The 17,623-nt window shown below is 42.6% G+C and overlaps 1 protein-coding gene across 2 annotated transcripts in view; it reads left to right on the forward strand.

The window, feature by feature from the left end:
• The first annotated feature begins 2,343 nt into the window (after nt 1–2,343).
• SORBS1 (sorbin and SH3 domain containing 1) overlaps nt 2,344–17,623 on the forward strand; it is a 163,853-nt gene continuing 148,573 nt past the window's right edge. Inside the window, exon 1 of one of the 2 annotated variants that reach the window (XM_035330503.1) lies at nt 2,344–2,655. The gene's annotated coding sequence lies outside the window, so the exon portion shown is untranslated. Of the gene's footprint in view, nt 2,656–2,921; nt 3,012–17,623 lie in introns of those variants that run through there. The other variant, XM_035330502.1, reaches the window with a different exon arrangement.

Genomic DNA, 17,623 nt, shown 5'->3' on the forward strand with positions numbered 1-17,623 from the left:
ATTAGACGTTTTTACAGGCCTTTAATTGAAGTATCAGCAGTGCTGTACTTGTGCTTGTACTCCTCCCTGTACTTGTCCTAGAGAGACACCATTCAAGAAAAAGATAGAGCTCAGTCCTTGCCCTCTGGGGCAGTTTTGCTGAAGATGCACATCATCATGCGGAATATTCATTCAGACTGAGCTGCCTCTGCTAAGCACCTTCAAACACTCAAACTCTATGAAGAAACCTAGTGGGTCGCCTCTTCTCACCAGCAGCTTTGTGATAATATAGCACCTCACGGGAAGGACTGAGCTAACTTCCTAACAATTGACTGGCCCTGTCATGTACCTGCATTCATGCTCTTTTCTCTCTGTGTCATCCTAGAAGTGAAATGGCTAGCTGCTAGTAACGTAACAGTCAATGACAGGTTTTAATACAGCAGGGGCACAAGCAGGAAGGCAGGCTTCCTGTTCTTGAGTGAAGTTCAAGGATGGGGCATTTCAGGAGACAAGCTTTTGCAGTTTCCAAAACTCTTAGCAGATGGGCATCTGTAAATTCACCTGCTGACAGCAGTAAGGTATAAAGCCCTCTCCTGTTATGCAGGAAATGCTGGCTTCTCACAGATAGCCTGAGTATATTTTGGTGGTCTTTTACCTGTATGAACTAAGTGTTGCAGGCTTGTTTTTCTGGGGAGGCATTTTTTGAAAGCTGTCTGATATAATTTAGGTAGATGTTCAGAAAAGTTTGACAGGTCTTGAAAACTGGGTTGCGTATGTAAGTATGCTTTCACTTGCAGTCATAGTTTGTCCATGGTTTGACTTACAGCAGCCTGCTGCTAGAGGTAGGACATTTGGTGGTCATTCCTCAGATGTCAGTGCTCAGCTTGAGTCCTAACAGACCTGTTTCCTCTGTTCCAAGCAAGAAAGACCATCACTCATACATGCCTTGTGATCCTGTCATCTCATTTGTACTGTTGCAGAAGGTCCATAAAGCAGCTGTGTAATCTTTCTAAGGGTTGTAGGAGTGTACACTGACAGTGCAGACACAAGGCCCAGGACTTCTAGCACTGAGAGGTGCTAATGAAGTAGAAGGGTATGGCCAGTTTTGCTTTGTGCCCCTCATGTATCTGTCTGATATAAAGACCTGTTGTGTTTAGTACCTGTCTGCTTTCCCCATGCAGGAGCCTGTGATAGGACAGGTATTCTAGATCAGCATTGGAATTCCTAGGTCCAGGGACAAACTAGCAAGCTTACTACTTAAACTGAAGGTCCTTGAGCTGGTCCTTAAAAGCACTGTTTCAAGGCAAGCAAATAACCTTTACAGACCCTGACCAGGTCAAGAGAGATCAATGCTACAACAATTATCTGGCTGTATGTTGTTCTTGGCTCTGTCTCTTTTGTATGGAGATGTATACACACACAAATTCACACATATTTTGCACTTCAGCAAATCCCTAAATTGAAAATGAGCACTTCAGGTGTCAGGTCAACCCCAGGCCTTGGGATTATTTTGACTGCTATCCTGACAATGCAGGGAGTCTTTTGCGGGGGAGAGCAGGGAATCAGTGAATAAAATCTCAACTTTTTTTTTTCTCCTTGATGATATTCAGCCCGAGTACCGTGAGGTTTTGTGCCTATGTTGGTTCAATGGTTTTGGCAGGATGCCACAAATTTTATCACCCTTCTCCCGATTGGGCAAGAGAGAAGCGGACAGGTGTGGCGAGCACTTGCCCCGCAAGTTATTTTCTGCCCAAGCTGGATTTCAGATTTGGGATTTCCTGGCTGGCCGTTGTGCTCTGCGATTGCGGTCACGTCCCTCTCTCATGGGGATTGCGAGAAGCGGAGGGCTGCTCAGCTCGTCGCGGCAAACTTCCGGTCCCCATCTGGAAGGCAGATAGCTTGCCTTTTGTACGGATTCAGCTCCCTGAAATTAAGGAGGTTTTTCCAGCTGTCCTTGAGAGGTTAGTGGGTTTTTGAATGGGGCAAAGTTTGGTGCTGAACTTCCTTTGCATCTTCGGGCAATTGTAGCCAAAATACATTTGATGTTTTCTCAGCTGGACAGATTGATGTCTACTTCATTTCTTTTGGCAATTGCTTTGAATTATTTGGGGATATTTTTGATCCATGGGTAGCAATCAAGTTAAGACAAGCTAGATTTCGATAGCTTTCTGCATATTAAAGGTAAAAAGAACTTTGAAGGAGAAAAATAAAGAAAACAGAATTGTGAGTGCTGAAGAAGAGAAAGGGACGCAAGATGTCATGGTAGTCTGGGGAAGATGAAATTCCCTCCGTGTCCACTGTGTTTCCTCCTTACACAAAGGAGCTCCAATCAGACCTAGCGTGGATTGATTCATTTCGGTGTTGTGTGCATGTGCTCTGCTCAGGACCGGCTTGCCCTCACTTTAGGAGAGCACCTCGGCTGATGCTGTGTCTCTGAGCATGAACGAAGCCTAAATGGCAATACCGATCCTACGTAAGGCAGGGTGAATGGGGCAGGGATCTGTCAGGGATTTCCCCTCTCTATTTGATTTTTTTTTTTTTTTTTTTTCCCTCCGGATGAAGCATTCAGCGATGTACCGGTTCTCTCCTCGACCTTCCTGCACCCCTTCCTCCTTGCCGTGTAACCCACGCTAAACCCAGCGGCGGATGCACCGGAGCCCCCCTCGCCCAGCACCGGTAAGCCCGCTCCTATCGCCCCCAGCCCCGCACCCCTCTGCCCCCCCCCCCCGGCAACAGGTCGCCGAGGGGCTGGGGCCGCATGCGTGGCTTTCCCCCCTCCCCAGTTTTCATTTTAAAATTTTAATTTATTTCTTATTTTTCCGACCCGCCCCCTCCCCCCCCCCCCGGGTGCTGTGGCAGGGCCCGCTCGGTGCCGCGGGGGGGCGGAGGGGGGGGGAGGCGGCGCCCATCGGCCCCCGCCTGCCGGGGAGAGCCGGGGCCGGGCCGAGCCGAGCCGAGCCGGGAGAACCGGGGGCCGGGGGAGCCGGGGCCGGGGGAGCCGGGGCTGGGGGAGCCGCCGCCTGGGCTGCCCGGTAAGCACCGCCGGCAGTCGGGCTGGCCGGGGCGGCGGCCGGTGGCTGCCCCGGCTCCGCGCTGGCAATGTCTTTGGCTCCATTTTATTCCGGAGATTATTTATACCCATAAGGACTAGGTGTTCTTTAAAGGGCACTCTGCCGGGGGTGTCAGCCTCTCTGTTTTTAGGGCTGTAGATGTATGTAGTCGGCGTTACACCGCGGGTTTTGCGAGCTGTGATTCATGCGTTGTTATTTGCAGGTTAAAGAGATCGCGGGTGCAGGGAAGTAGGGAAGGACTTTCTGCTGCTTGAGAATTGAAATGGTATTTTTCTGTCGGTGGGAAGAGGGAGGAGAACGGAAGGCTGCTTTTAAAATTAAAGGCAATTCACGGGCATTTTCTGTGCACCTTCGGACTCAGCAAACTGAGTGAGGCTGGCGTGGGGAGGCTGCGCCTCCTTGTCCCGGGAGAGCTCGGGCCAGGATGTATGCATTACAGTTGTTCATTCATCAGTGCCTGCGGATAATGCAATTACCAAGTCAGCAGCGCATGAGGGCTGCCCTGCGTGTGACACGCTGAGGGTACAGTACCTCGGTAACCCAACACTTGCAATAGTTTGGGTTAAACAGGAGCTGGGAATGAAACCCTTGTGCTTGAGGTGGAGAAGAGGCTACTGGTTAGTCTTGTTCACTGTCGCTTCTGAGGACTTGGATTTTGTGTGCTTCTATGCAGAGGTGTAAATACCTTTTGTGATCCGCTCATAAGCAACCCAGGAGCGAAAAAGAATCGGTAGCACCTTCAGGTAGCTCCATTGCCTGGTGAATGGTAGATGGTTTAGATGCTTGAGAATTCACAGTGGTTTAATTAAATCCTGTCACAAAAAGGGCTTCGTTTAGGTCTGCATTTTCTATTTACATTATCAGATTCTGCAGCCCCGATATGGCTACCTCTCTCCTAAGTCATCTTGGAAAGAAAAATCACCAGCATGATTGTCTTGGACCTTATTTATTTATTAGGCTATTAGGGTAATGAAGAAAAGCCATGCATGCCCTGCTGTGCAGATCTCATTTCAGCAAAACTGCCTGTGCTCCTGCTGCTACCCACGTTTGATTTTTAACCAGTGAGTGCCCTGTGCTCGTGGCAGTGCCACGGCTGCTGCGCCTCCACGCGTGGCCACTGATCGCAGCCCCTCGGTCAAGGGGATCGGAGTGGAGCCCAGAAGATGCTGCTGGGGTTGTTCTAAGCTCAATGTGCTCTTCGCTCTTCCACCCACAGAGCAATGCTTGCTTGCTTGCAGTTTCAGCTTCTTTATTCTGCCTAGTACTGCTGTTCGTGCTGCTGTTCCAGGGCGATATCTGGTACATCAGTTTTTTTGTTTGTTTGTTTGTTTTTTAATGAATTGTGCCACTGAAAGACTGTTCTCTTTTGTATCTGTTACTGCTGTGTCACAAAAAGGAAGTGTTTGTGTGTTTGTCCCAGACAGCTTCTCTACCAAGAAGGAACTGGGAAGGCAAGGGGACGCTTAGCTTACTCAAGGTTACTAGCAGAGGTACTGTCTCCTGAGTTGTAGGGACTGGACCATGTTGGTTCCACTGCACATATGTACGTACAGAAAATACACGTCACATCAGTGTCCCTGTTGACTCTATTTAGGCAGTTGAAACACAGTGATTGTGCCTTCTTTGCAATGTATGAGATTTATTGCAAACATAAACACACACAAACACACAAGCCCATGCCTAGCCTGTCTATGAGAAGAAATAAACAGCGCCCAGTAAATTGCACATGCCCAGAAGGCTAACCTAAAAGTCAAGAAGGTAAGAATTGTGTTTTCTCTGTGAATGCTATTTGCAGCTTCCTTTTTCTTCAACACATAGGCGACTCAGAGAGTACAAATGTCAGGATTCCTCCAGAGGAAGGTCATGTGATGAGCAGGTCTCTTCTTGTGTTTTCTGTATGTAGGGGAAGGAAAATATCTGGGGGGGAGTGAGGAAGAAGGAGAGCTCAGGGAAACTTCAAAGCACCTTGCAAACATGGAATGGCTGAGTTTACTGATTTTGCAGAGGTTGAATCTGGAGGAAAACCAGGAATGTTAAACCTTTGTGCAAGTTAGATGTTCTGTGTTTAATAAGAATGTGCTCTGCGTATGTGTGCTTGGGTGCATGCATGTGTGTGCAGGCACACAGCTCTCTATTAAGAGATGGCAGCAGATGTTGGTCACAGAATGTATTTATTCTGATTTGTTGCTATATCCAGCATGATAATCAATTGATGAAACTAATAAAAAATGCTCTGTCTCAATGGTATGCTGCAGCAGAGAGCTACACCAGTTAATTACCTGTGCCTGTATGTTTCATGGGTATTTTTTGAGTTTCCTGGTCCTTAACTTCACTAAATGCCTCTTTGTTCAGTTGCAGAATAGGACAGACAGGGAGACCAAAGCAGTGCTGTTGTTGTTTTTATTTATTTTGTTTGAACAAAGTTTATAGTATATGTCTCCTAAGATGGACGAACAGTCATTGTGAGTCCTTTGCAATGAGCCGGAGAGGTTCTGTTGGTCTAATCCTGAAGTCTTCAATCCCCTCCATAATCCCATTAACTTCTGTGGAGCTATATATGTGAATGAGCATTACGGAATTAGGTTGTACAGTATGTGTCAATTCTGGTGCAAGTGCTAAGACAGGCTCAACACTTTCGTTGCTAAGCCTAATTTATGTCATAGCAGAGACTACCCGAAGAGTTGTAGAAAATGCTTGCACCTCTAAAAGTGAACAAGAAGTTTTCAACAGAGAAGCTTTTTTCTTGTTTTGTTTGTGAGATTTTTTGTTTTGGATTTATCTCCCACTGGAAAGTGTTCTGGCAGAAGGATAACATCCAGTGTTCCAGTGTGCTTTGATTTTTTTTTTTTTTTTTTAATTGAGGCCTTTGAAGTTCTTAGCCATGGGTAGGTTATTTTATTCATTGCTCTTATTGTGCAAAAGAATATGCTAAGGCTTTTTCTTGCTGCTCAAGATTTCTGAAGTAGGAGACTAACAAAAGACTGAGTTTTCAACAATGCTGAGTATCCAGATGCTTCCCTTCATATCTTCTGTTTTCCTTGAGTGATTGGCGCTTAATCTATATACCTAAATAGGCATTTATGAACCTGACCTTCAGCTTCAGTGGGATTTCAGCCTCGTTTCCTGTGCAGACCCTGTTCCTGTGCTGCTACCCTTCTCCGTGCAGGTTTTGGTCTGACTCGGTATTGGGATCAGCTAGTGGAGAGGGTTCAGGAAATGATGATGCCATGTCTTCAGTCTCAGCTGAGACAGCACTTATCCAAGCATGGCACTTATCCAAGCGTGGAAGTAAAGGCAAAGGTGCTACTGGAGATGTCGTTCAAAGAAGGTGTTGCACTACCACACACTGGTTCCTCAGAACTCCACTGTTCTTTCTGCATGAGAATTGGTCCCTGCCAAACTGCAGCATGGGTAGTGGTGACCAGCCACACTTCAATAACACTGCTAACTAGGTGCAGTTATGCCTCACTCTGCTTGTTGTGTATGCGTACTGAATGTTGCTAAAATGGACACTACGTGCCATCCCAGAAATTAACGCTATTTAATAACTGGAAGAAGTAATACCTTTATATGTACCTTCTCATGGTCTCACTAAGATGTCATGAAGCATGATTAAATAATTTTGGATCCCTGTGTCATAGATGCTGTTCATTGGAATGTGTTTAGAAAAACAAATAGTATTAGACAAGAATTATTAGGTAGAGGAACTGGTTTTGTGATGTGCTTCTCCAGTCAGAAGCTTCATATCTGAATTTGGGGTGTGAATGCCTATATGCAAGCCAGTGTCTTATTCTCTCCCTCTTTTCCCTTACTGTCACACCTGTCCAACATATACAACATAAATCTGGGTGTTTGGATTTCTTACCCATTCACAATAAGAGGAAACAATGTGGATTGATTTTCAAGTATTTTTGTTTCATATCCTGCATGCAGTCCCTCCAGCATTACAGAGTAGCACTAAATCTGTTTATCTACAGATGCCAGCATAGGCAGGCAACTTTGCCACCATTTTACAGCTGAGCAAAATGAGATGTGGAGAGAAGAAACAATTTCTACAAGAAATTATTTTTTATATCCACAGCCAATCTGGTAATAATTTATTGATGTTTGCCCTCTTAATAAACAATGCAAACTTTGAAGTGAGTAGCCTTATCTTAGAAAGCAAACTGTTGCTAAAATTATTCTTTGTTAGGATGACTGCTGAAATAATTCCACTTCCTCTTATCCTGAGAACCAAGAGAAAATGAGTGTTCTGCAATGGGATCTGTAATGTCTGTGTCAAAATGAGTAAACAGGAAACACAGCAGCATGCATGAAAACATAGTTTGCCTACAGGTTTGACTTATAGCTATTCTTGTCTTTCAAATAATTGATTGTTTACATAATATCAATGAAATACACCCTAAGACCAGGAGGCAGTTCTGGTCTTGGATAAACACAGTGGCACTCATTCACACAAACAGCAGAAGTTACCTTTCCTTAAATCAAAATGAGCACAATTAAGCTGAAAGTAACTGTGTGGAAAGGGAGACTCATAAATGAATGCAAGTCCATTTTTCTTTGTTTCTATGTCTGTTCTGATCCTAGTATGTAAAGGTCAGAAGGAGCAGTTGTTATTATGGGTTTTGTGATTTCAGCCCACTTTCCAGAGCCCACAACATTGCTGTTACAAAGATCAGCAGTGGTGCCCTCACAGGAAGGCCAAGCCAAGGTCCTCACAGTCAAATGCCCTTTGCAATCATAGCCATGGCTCTTCCAGATCACGCAGGGCCAGATAGTCATGTGAGACCCTAGGAGGGGAAGAGGCCAGATTTAGGGACTGTCCGCTTGGAATTTTGCCCAGCTGTGTCAATAGCAGCAGCGACATGAAAGGTAGCCTTAGCCTCACTTAGTTCAGCTCAAGCCCATAGTTCAGAAAAGCTGAAAAGTAGCTATGATTCCTGTGTTGGAACAGAATCTGGTATGATACAATGTCAGATTATAGCTGTCATTATCCCCACAATATGCAGATCAACAGAGAGTTTATACAGTATTTATGGTAGATCATGATACCTTCAATAAAACTGTCCTAGTCTAGGAAAGTTTATAGGTATTAGCCATATATATGCTGGTGTTATTTAAACAAGGGGTAGTATTAGATCATGCCAGGTCTGTTCTGCTCAACAGACAACTGTTTCCTACTCTTTGTGTTCATTTTTTTGCAGTATGGTCTGAGCTAAGTACTGTGATACTTGCAAGCAGTTCTTTAAATAAGTTGTCTTTGCAGTGGTGGTATTTGTAACTCTAATTTACAATTTTGTAGAATTTTGTGGGTGAAAGTGTTGCTCTTACAAATGGTTGCTTTTCTAAAATAATGGGTGGAATTTATTTGCACATGAACTACCTCTTATCCTTGTGGAAAGTTATTCTTGCGTTTGGGGAGGTGGTACTGAGGGAGCAGCCAGTCATGCAGTACTGAGCTCCACAAGCATGTAGTGGATTTTGAAGTGTGGCTGGCTGCTTTTGCTTAACTCCTCATTGAGGCTTGTTTGGTCATCATAAGAGGCAGCCCAGACAGAGCTAGGTAAAGGGTGGAAAAGCCAGGAAGACTAATGTGATCTGTCCATATCCACGTTTTATGTTGGAGAATGACTGAGGTCCCAGATGCTGGGTAACCCACCAGCAGCAGGGATCTGACATAATGCTGTCCCTTGCAAAGTCTACCTTCAGTGTCAGCTCAGGCTGCCTAAAAATCCTATATGTCCTTGCTTCAGGTGATGTGAGGCTGAGGGATATTTTTAAAGGATTCACGCCTCATCTTACCCCCTTGAAATCATTACTGTAAGGGTAGATGGTATGACTAGAGTCTGTACCACGTCAGGTCTCCTCGCAGTGCTGCCTGTGTCTGAGCTTTTCTCTGGGAACACAAGTAGGGTCACCTGATGCCCATCCTGAGGTTCCTTCCAGGAAGTGGATTCACTGCTCTGTACAACTACCATGATACAACCTCTGTCTCTAGAAGCCTTACAGAGGAACTTTGTATTAATTACAGCGGAGCCCCCTCCCTCACGTACTGGGAGAGGTACTGCACATAGTATTCTGTATGTCATCTTAGACTTACCAGTCAAGTTTTGTGCTGCAAAGCAAATTACGATGAAATATGCTTGGCACCTTGTACCAGCATAACATGTCCCTGAAGAAGAAATCTTCTCAGAAATGCGTTGGGCACAAGTCAGCATCACAAAGAAATTGGGAAAGAACACGTCACATGCTCAAACATGTTGGGTGACAGTTAAAAGCTACACATGCCCCAGACATAGAGCTTCAGAAAAAATGATTAGGTTTTGCAGTTTCTCCCGATGCATTGTGACATTCAGAGGGCTAGAAGTAGCACTCTGATAACACATTTTAATAGATGACTAGGTATTTAGTTTTGTTTCTTCTCTTGAAAGGTCTGGCTGTGCTGTCAGTACAGCTAGTCTGAAAAGCTCTTGGGCTGATTAATTATTAAAAGAACCCTCTAAATATTTTACACCTTTATATTTTTTATCTTCTTTTCTTATCTATTGATATTTTTCCTCTTAGAAGAGTTTACAACAGCAGAGGAAAACCTTCTCACAGTATGCTCTGTATGTCTCCCTATAAAAGATTCAAAAAGAACAAAGATTCTGTAAATATTTGTTTCCTTGCTGCATCCTTGCTTCAGTTTCTTCCTTCTCACTTTCTGTACAACATCTCTCTGAGTCTGTTTTCTTGGGTAAGTAATCAAGGAAATGATTTGGGAGGTGGTGGTGCTTTGTGTGTTTTGTTTTTTAAAAGAGACTTCTGTTGTATGTACATCTGTACGTCCAGCAAAGTTACGCAAGGTGTTGTGTGAATGTGAATGCAAATCTGTGTGGCAGAAGAATTACTTTCTACAAGGTAAGATATACCAAGCAAGGGTGGCATGGTGTTATAAGACTAGGTGAGACAAACATTCATGAAGAATTCTTAGTTTGGCTCCTCCCTTGCCGTGCTGTTAGGCACCTGGCTCTTGGCTGTAGAGGCACGCAGCTCACATATATGCCAACTACACAGATGTGTGAAAATTCACAGAACCAGAGAACCCAAACCTGGAAATCACATTTCCTCAGCATTGAGGATAGTTGGATCTGAACTTAGTTCCTTGTGCACATCAACAAAATATGCACCTTGTGCACATCAACAGCCTTTGCTTGCTGTTCTAGCATCTGGGTTTTGCAAAGACTTGCACAAACTTTGTTGTGGTTCTCCTAAAAGTGGTGCTTGATTACGCATATCATGGCAGTGCTGTAATACAAATAATGCGTGATTATAACTGTAAGGTGCTCTTGGCCTTTTTTGCAGCAGGTTCTATTTTATTACTTGGATTCAAACAGCATAGGCACCAACCAAGATCAAAGTCCGTGTAACAATAGGCCTTGTGCAAATATGACAGAGATGACAGTGAGCACACTTTTAGTCCAAATAAGTCATAAGACTGGGAGTGGGAGGATTAGGAGGACAGAGGCAGTAGGGCATCGTGCTGCTGACATGGTCTCCAGTGTGAGGACCGAGATGGAGCCTTGCAGGCTGATGCCTTTTCCTATCTGTGACTTTGCAGTCTGTGACCTGGCATAGTTGGATGGTTTGCATATTCAGTAGTGAGTCCTCTCCTGCCTCAGACAGGTGAGACAAAACTAGCAGTAGGAAACCCATAGGCTTTCTGTCCTTTCTTTCTTATCAGTCTGTGTAGTTTTACGAGAGTTCTCCTATGAAATGAAGACTTTCATAAATAATACACTGTTCATTCAATCATGAGATACATTATCCATAGAAAAAATGACTGAAAGTACTTAGAAGAAGAAACTAACATCTTCACACAGAGATGCCTATCTGACTGTAAGACTGGTACTCATGATAGAACAGATCTTCAGGCATGGATATACTTGGTCTTTATTAATGATTAGGTTTTTATTAAAAATCTTCTTAAAATATGTATCATTTATAGCTTCAGTTTGCCGATCAATCTCTGGAAAACTATTTTTAAAATAGTGTCAATATTTTAATTGCAGGACTGGGCTTGTTTTTTAAAAAATTATTTATATAGAGAAAAATGAAATGAAGAAAGCCCCCAAAGACTGTTTCATATTAGAGTTCCTGGGTCAATGTGTCTCTTTGTATAACAGATGGATGTGAATGGGGAAAGTGACTGGCAATCAATCTTTTTGCTTATGATACTGAATGAGAGATTATTACATTTACATCATGCTGTTTATGTTTTATTTCTAATTAGCTGAGAAATGTGATGCACATATCTTTACGTGATGGTTATTATCTATAAAAATGCTAGCCTGTCTCTTGGTGCTAAAAACAAGCAGTAAGAATTCTATGAGAAATGATATATCAAGCAAATAAATGTGCTAGAGATTCTTGGGTAAGAATCCATGGAAGGACAAAAGGGAATCCTGTTATTTAGCTCAGAAGGATGGAAAGTGGGATAGGCTGGGCAGTCAGGCATTCCACATAAAATCATTTTGTTAGGTGCAGGAAATGAAAGAGGCAGAGGTGTTCCTTCTCACTGCAGCTGGCTTTAACTCATGGCACTTCTGCCAGTAAGTCTTTTTCCTCGATTTACATATTTGGTACGTCTGTTTCTCTTTGGGTGGAATTTTGATTAAAAGGAACCAAAGTGTCTTGTTTTGCAATCAGATTGCTGGCAGAATTAGGAGCACCTCAGCAGCTCCGCTTGACTCATCCATCTCCTGCCATCTCCTCCTTTGGAGGAAAGTTTATAACATTAATATCTCTGATGTGCATAGTTGTAAGGTTGGGAGATGGCCTCTGGAGAGTCACCTGCTATTTTGTGAGGCCTCATTAAAGAGAGGGCAACAACTGTCTGTCTTCTCTCAGCCTTCACTTTTGTTCTTTCTTGCTGTCTTGCTTTGTATTTTACTGGAACAAACAAGCTATGAGAGCACTCAGATTTGCATATTTGTGCTCACTGAAAACCATAGTGTCAGGCATGCGCTCATTGTGTTGACCCAAACAAATGTTCTGCTGCCGATACTGCACTCAATAGAGCTCAGACACTGCGAGTTGTGGTATGTTGTGACTCATGCTTCATCAGACTCCGCCTTCCAGCCTCAGATTCTTCTTGCCAGTGCAAGGGACCCAAGACCTGATCCAAACTTACTGGAGTTGATGGAAACAATGTCGTTGGCTTCAGTGAGTTAGATTCATCCAGGAAGGTTTTGGGCTGAGTTCTCAGGACAGGATGTTAAATAAGTTCTCCCTTTTGGTTTTTAAATTGAAATAAGTTGGCCTGGAGTTAATCGGGAGTGAGAGAGAATGTGGAAATCCTGCAGTGGCACTTCAGTTCTTTGTTCCTTTTGAGCAGTGCTGTAGGCTCAAAGCCTGGAAGCCCCTTACTTCTGTCCCACAGTCAGCATGGTTCACAGCGTGACAGAAGTCCTGTCAAACACCACGCCGCTGGCCCTGTGATTCCCCCAACAACTGCAGAGGGCCTGCACTGACAATGGCTGGTGCGGGCAGAGGCCAGCCCGCAGGGAAGGCCCAGTCACGAGCAGTTCAGTGCTCCCTGGTTGTCTCAGGCCTACACACTTTCCTCAAAGGCAGTTAATGGAGGAGCTCTGGAGGGGGCCCAGCACATTGCCAGCTCAGCCCAGCAAGTGAGGACAATGTGGGCATCTCCACCTCTCCCTCCCAAAGCAAAGATGTTAGAAATTTCCCCAATCTTAATCTGCATGCACAAACATTTATTTATTTTTTTTTTATTGTCACTGAAACTAGGTGTAGTTGTTTTTTTTTTCCATTAAATGTGAAGTGTCAGCTGTTTTTTATCAAATTTTGTCCTGCTTTTTCTTAGATGAATTATCATGTATTTTAGTTTGTTTGTTTTTAAAAAAGTTAATTATTGTTTAAATTACAGAGTTTGGTATTCATAAAGACTTGTAGGTCAGCCATATGAAATACTGTGACTAATTCATGGCATGCCCTTGTTCTCTTATAAAAGATTATAAGCCATTGGAGAAGAGAGATGATAGATGTTTCACTTAGTAGATTGTTCCTTTTATTTTACAGGAAGATTAAAATTTTATGACAAACGATTTCCTGTCTATCATAGTTTTTAGTCCTCTACTAATATCTGTCAGTACTGTAGCAGTTCTAGACCACTTGGTCCCCTATTTCTGTTACAAAGACAGAAAAGTCTGTAGGAATTTCAGGCTGATTATGGGCTTTAATTGTGCTCTAGTATGTTCCCTGTTACTTGAGGTAAAGCAAAATCACTGTTAGGGGATAGTCACTCATGAATCTGCAATTGGATTCTGTCCAGGTTATAAGTCAATTCAGGGAAGTTTCTACAAGTGAAATTTAGCCATTGAAATGAAATTAAAAAAAAAAAAAAAGGGGGGGTAATTTTATATAGACTCATGACCTTCACGAATATCATGCTGCTTCTCTGGCACATCAGCTAAGACAAGAATTCAGTCACCTGGCAACAAAAGTCCTTCATGAATCCCAAGGTATGAGGACAAGGGCACACCAGAGCCTTCTGCTCTCCTGCTAGCAGTGAGTGACAAATTCTGGCTTCTTGAGCTGCTGGATGCCAGACACCTTCTTATTGTAGGCAACTTCTTGACGCTGAACTAGTTAATGGCTGACAGTTAGCTTCTCAGACAAAGCTTAATCCTGTGAAAAGTCTGCTTTACTTGGCATCTTGCCAAACCATGATCCATCCTTGCATTAGTCAGAATTAATTAATTCTGTTTCTAATAGCTTAGTAAACTAAGGTCAAATTTGAGAATGCAATTCATTTTGTATTTGGGAAGGCTCCCACTGAAATGAAGACCAGTTTGCATGAGTGAAGAGCCTTGGAATTATTGCCTTCCATTATCAAGGCTCTATCAGAAGAGAGTCACAGTTCTGTTACCTCCTCTTGTCATCACGTAGGTGCAGACAGAATGATAAAATTTGTCTCCTGCAAGCTGTTGACTGCATGCAGGATAGATGCAGGGGAAAGCATTTGCCAGCAAGCCTAAGTGAGCCTGTCTCAGCACCCGTCCTTGTCTCCCCTTGACGTTATGCCCATGTTCTAGTTTGCACATGCTTTGGAACAGAGCTCCGTGAAGCACCTGTCATGCCTCTTGATGTGGTGTCTTTAATAGGGGAGGTTTCTATTTCCAGCTCTGTTACTGATATAGAGCAGGGTGACGGGTAAATTACACAACCTTCTTTTATGCTTCCACTCTCCCATCTACGATGCAACTGGAGAATTTTTGCCTGCCAGTCAGTGTTGTGTTCTTCTGTACTGTAAGAACCCTGTTTTTTGTGATGGTGCTCAAGGCTGTGATTTTTTGGAGGTGGCAGGGAGTGTTTTTTTCCATTGCTAATATTCAAATTTACGTGAAAACATAAATGATGCAGGAAGCAATGTTGATGGCTTAGTGCAAGGCAGTCCTTCTAGGTGCATGCTGATCATGATACCATCCATGCATGGCAAGTAGTTAGTGGACTCATAAGAGAAAATGTGAGAAAGAGTTCTGACCATCTCTGCCTGGCAATTTGCAAGTGTACAGAGGCATTCATTCAGGTGATAGCCCTTTTTTTTGGATATGGCATAGGGGCACAGTTCCCAGCATCCATTGTAAACTACCCCAGAAGTGTCTGGGTTCCCTGCAGTGAGTGGAGGAACTCCCTGCCTGTGGTTTGTGGGAGTGATTTTTAGTCATTATAAGTGGAAAGTGCAGCAGATGTGTGAGATGCTATCTTTGGATTAAAAAAAAAAAAAAAAAAAAAAAAAGTTGTCTTAATGATCTTCATTACCATAAACTTCTGCTCTAAATATTGGAGCTTTCTACATTTTCTTTTGTTTGGTCAGTATTTTATGCGAGTCCACTAATGACACAATTTTTCAGAAGCCATGTATGTTCTCTTTCATTTCTATTTTGCTTTCCATTCCATGAAATGTTGAGATAAGCACTTTTATAGCCACTGAGTGGTTGTGGACCATATGCTCCTGTAAAAAGCTATCATTTCCCACTGAGGACTTCTGTTTCTATTAAGCCATTCTGGACGTGCACTACATGCTGGAATACCTACTGACTTGACATGCTGCACTGTAACCCCAGCTCAGTACAGTACAGAAGCTGAGACTTCAACACAAAGCACAGCTCAAGTATTTAGAACCTAACCAAATCAGGATCTGAATCTGAATGAGAAAAAAATGACTTGTTTAGTTGTATGCAACAGAGAACACATCCAGAAATTGTCCTGGCATGATCAAGGATAGAGGAGCATTGTTTATGCTCCTGAAACATCTAAGAGTGCAGGGGCACTGAGGCAGATACACAATGAAATAGAGGAACATCCATTCAATCCACTAGATACCCTGGCTGTTAAAGAAATGAAATAACAGACTGTCACTTTCCCCAAGTCATTTTATACCTTGGAACACTCACCTTGCATGCCACATAAATGGCTTAAATTAATAAGTCCCATGCATCTTCCCAAGGTCCATACAGTTGCTATAGAAGAGCCACTATTTCCTGAATATCAGCCGGAGTGGTTGCTAAGTTCACCCAGTATGCACACAGCATTCACATCCTTGTGTGTGAATTACACGCTTGAGCCCTCCCAAAGTACCCATGTAATTTCACTCCATTTTTATTAGCATTATTCTAATAAGGGGCGACCAACCTATGCCTGAAAGGGTGTCTGCCTCAGCCTTTCTTCATTTTTTTGTTTTCCCAGCTAATTCAGAATCAAGCAGGGCTGTGGCTGTGATGGAATTAACTGTTGTTTTTTTGTTGTTGTTGTTGTTGTTGTTGTGGCAGCTGCTTGTGTAGCATGTAAGCCCCAGTCATGGACCAGGAGATTATTGTGCTCTGTGCTGTCCCAACCAGAATAAAATAACAATCTGTTGTTAATAAAATAAAAAATAACAATCTGGGACTGAACTGTCCATGGACAAGGAACACCAAAAAGATAAAATGTGTGGGCTTCTTATTTCACTGTACCCTTTTCTGGTTACTCTGAATGATAAGTTATCCCAACTCCATTTACTATAGAAGGAATCTACATGACAAGTCCTCGGTTAACTTTTGGATGCCCAAATTAGGAAAGCTGGAAGCACATAAGCCAAGGAGCACAAGGAAGCAGAAAACAAATACACTTAGCCTGGGGAGCAAGCAGCTCAGCACACAAACTTCTGTCAGCTGGTGTCTCGTGCAACTGTTTTCTTTCCTTAATCTTAAAAAGATCAAAAGTGTCTAAGGTTTAAAATTGTATGTTTTTAGTTCAAATAAATTTAGCTTGTTATGCAGAAGCTTGTTAAATTTAGCTTGTTATGCTTGTTATGCAAATCTTCTGATAATTTCCCTTCCTTCTACTTTAATATTTTATAAGATAACATAATTTTTAATCTAAAATTTTTATGATTGCAGAGCAGCTAAGTGCCTGATAGATGGTTGGCCTCAAGCAGATATTTATTTTATTTCTGTACCCCTTGCCCCCACGTGCAAAGTGGATGAACTAAATGAATGAAATATTTAATGTCCTTCTGGGGACTTTTGCAAGATATCACTAAGTAATCTATAAAGGATAAAAAGTAAACTTGTGATTTTTTTTCCCTGTTCTATATAAAAAATAGGCTTTTTTTTTTTTTTTTTTTCCCTCTGGTTTTCTTTAATAGGAGAAGCAGCATTTCTCATTTCCTCTATTTATCTACTTCTGCCAAAGAGTATGATCATAACTGATTATCTGATAGAATTATCTCAAGGATATTGAGAGAATGAAAACTACTAACTGTCTAGGGAAGAGGTATTTTCATTCAGATTGCTTAAAAGTTTAATACAAACAAAACGGCTAAGCATTCAAGCACCTGAAAAAAAAAATCAGGAGAGAAGTTGTTCTCTTCTCGAATGTAATAGCTTGCTCAGATAGATGGCTTAAGGAGCTCCAAGTCTACATCTAATACCTCTAAGGAAACTACAAAGTTCAAAATGATGATGAGATATTTTTAAATGAAAAGGGTGGGCAGCAAAAAAAACCTGTCCCAAACACCCTTTTCTCTCATTTTAAACAGTTTTCAGACCTTTAGGAATTAGCAAAAGAGGATACAGAGCTTGAAAGGTCATCTTTTATGTATTTTACTGTAGAAGTCAATGTTAAGTAAATTAGACTGTTAAGCAAGATAATACTTATGTCAGTAAATATTAACTAAATATGTTGAACAAGTCTTTTTGTATGAAGTTAGTCAAGCTGCCGCTGTTTGCTCTAAGGGGAAAAATCTGTCTTTGAATTGCAACTTTTTTTTTTTTTTTTCCCCTCACCAATCACACAGCTTCACAATTTCTGTGCCATTGAAAACGGAGGAGTTTAGAGAATATCTGCTTTTGCTGCTGTTGATGATTTGTAATTACTCTGGCTTCAGGGAGTGATTCCATTTCTTTTTGTGTGAGGGTTTTGCTTTCATTTGGTCAGGTCCTAATCATGGCACAGTGGCTGCTGTGTAAAAGCTGACTTGAATAAAGGCTCAGTGCTTCTGTTGGTGTGCTGGTGTGACTGGGGGTGAG

This window comes from Oxyura jamaicensis, chromosome 6 (assembly GCF_011077185.1).
Source record: "Oxyura jamaicensis isolate SHBP4307 breed ruddy duck chromosome 6, BPBGC_Ojam_1.0, whole genome shotgun sequence".
Classification (NCBI taxonomy): domain Eukaryota; kingdom Metazoa; phylum Chordata; class Aves; order Anseriformes; family Anatidae; genus Oxyura; species Oxyura jamaicensis.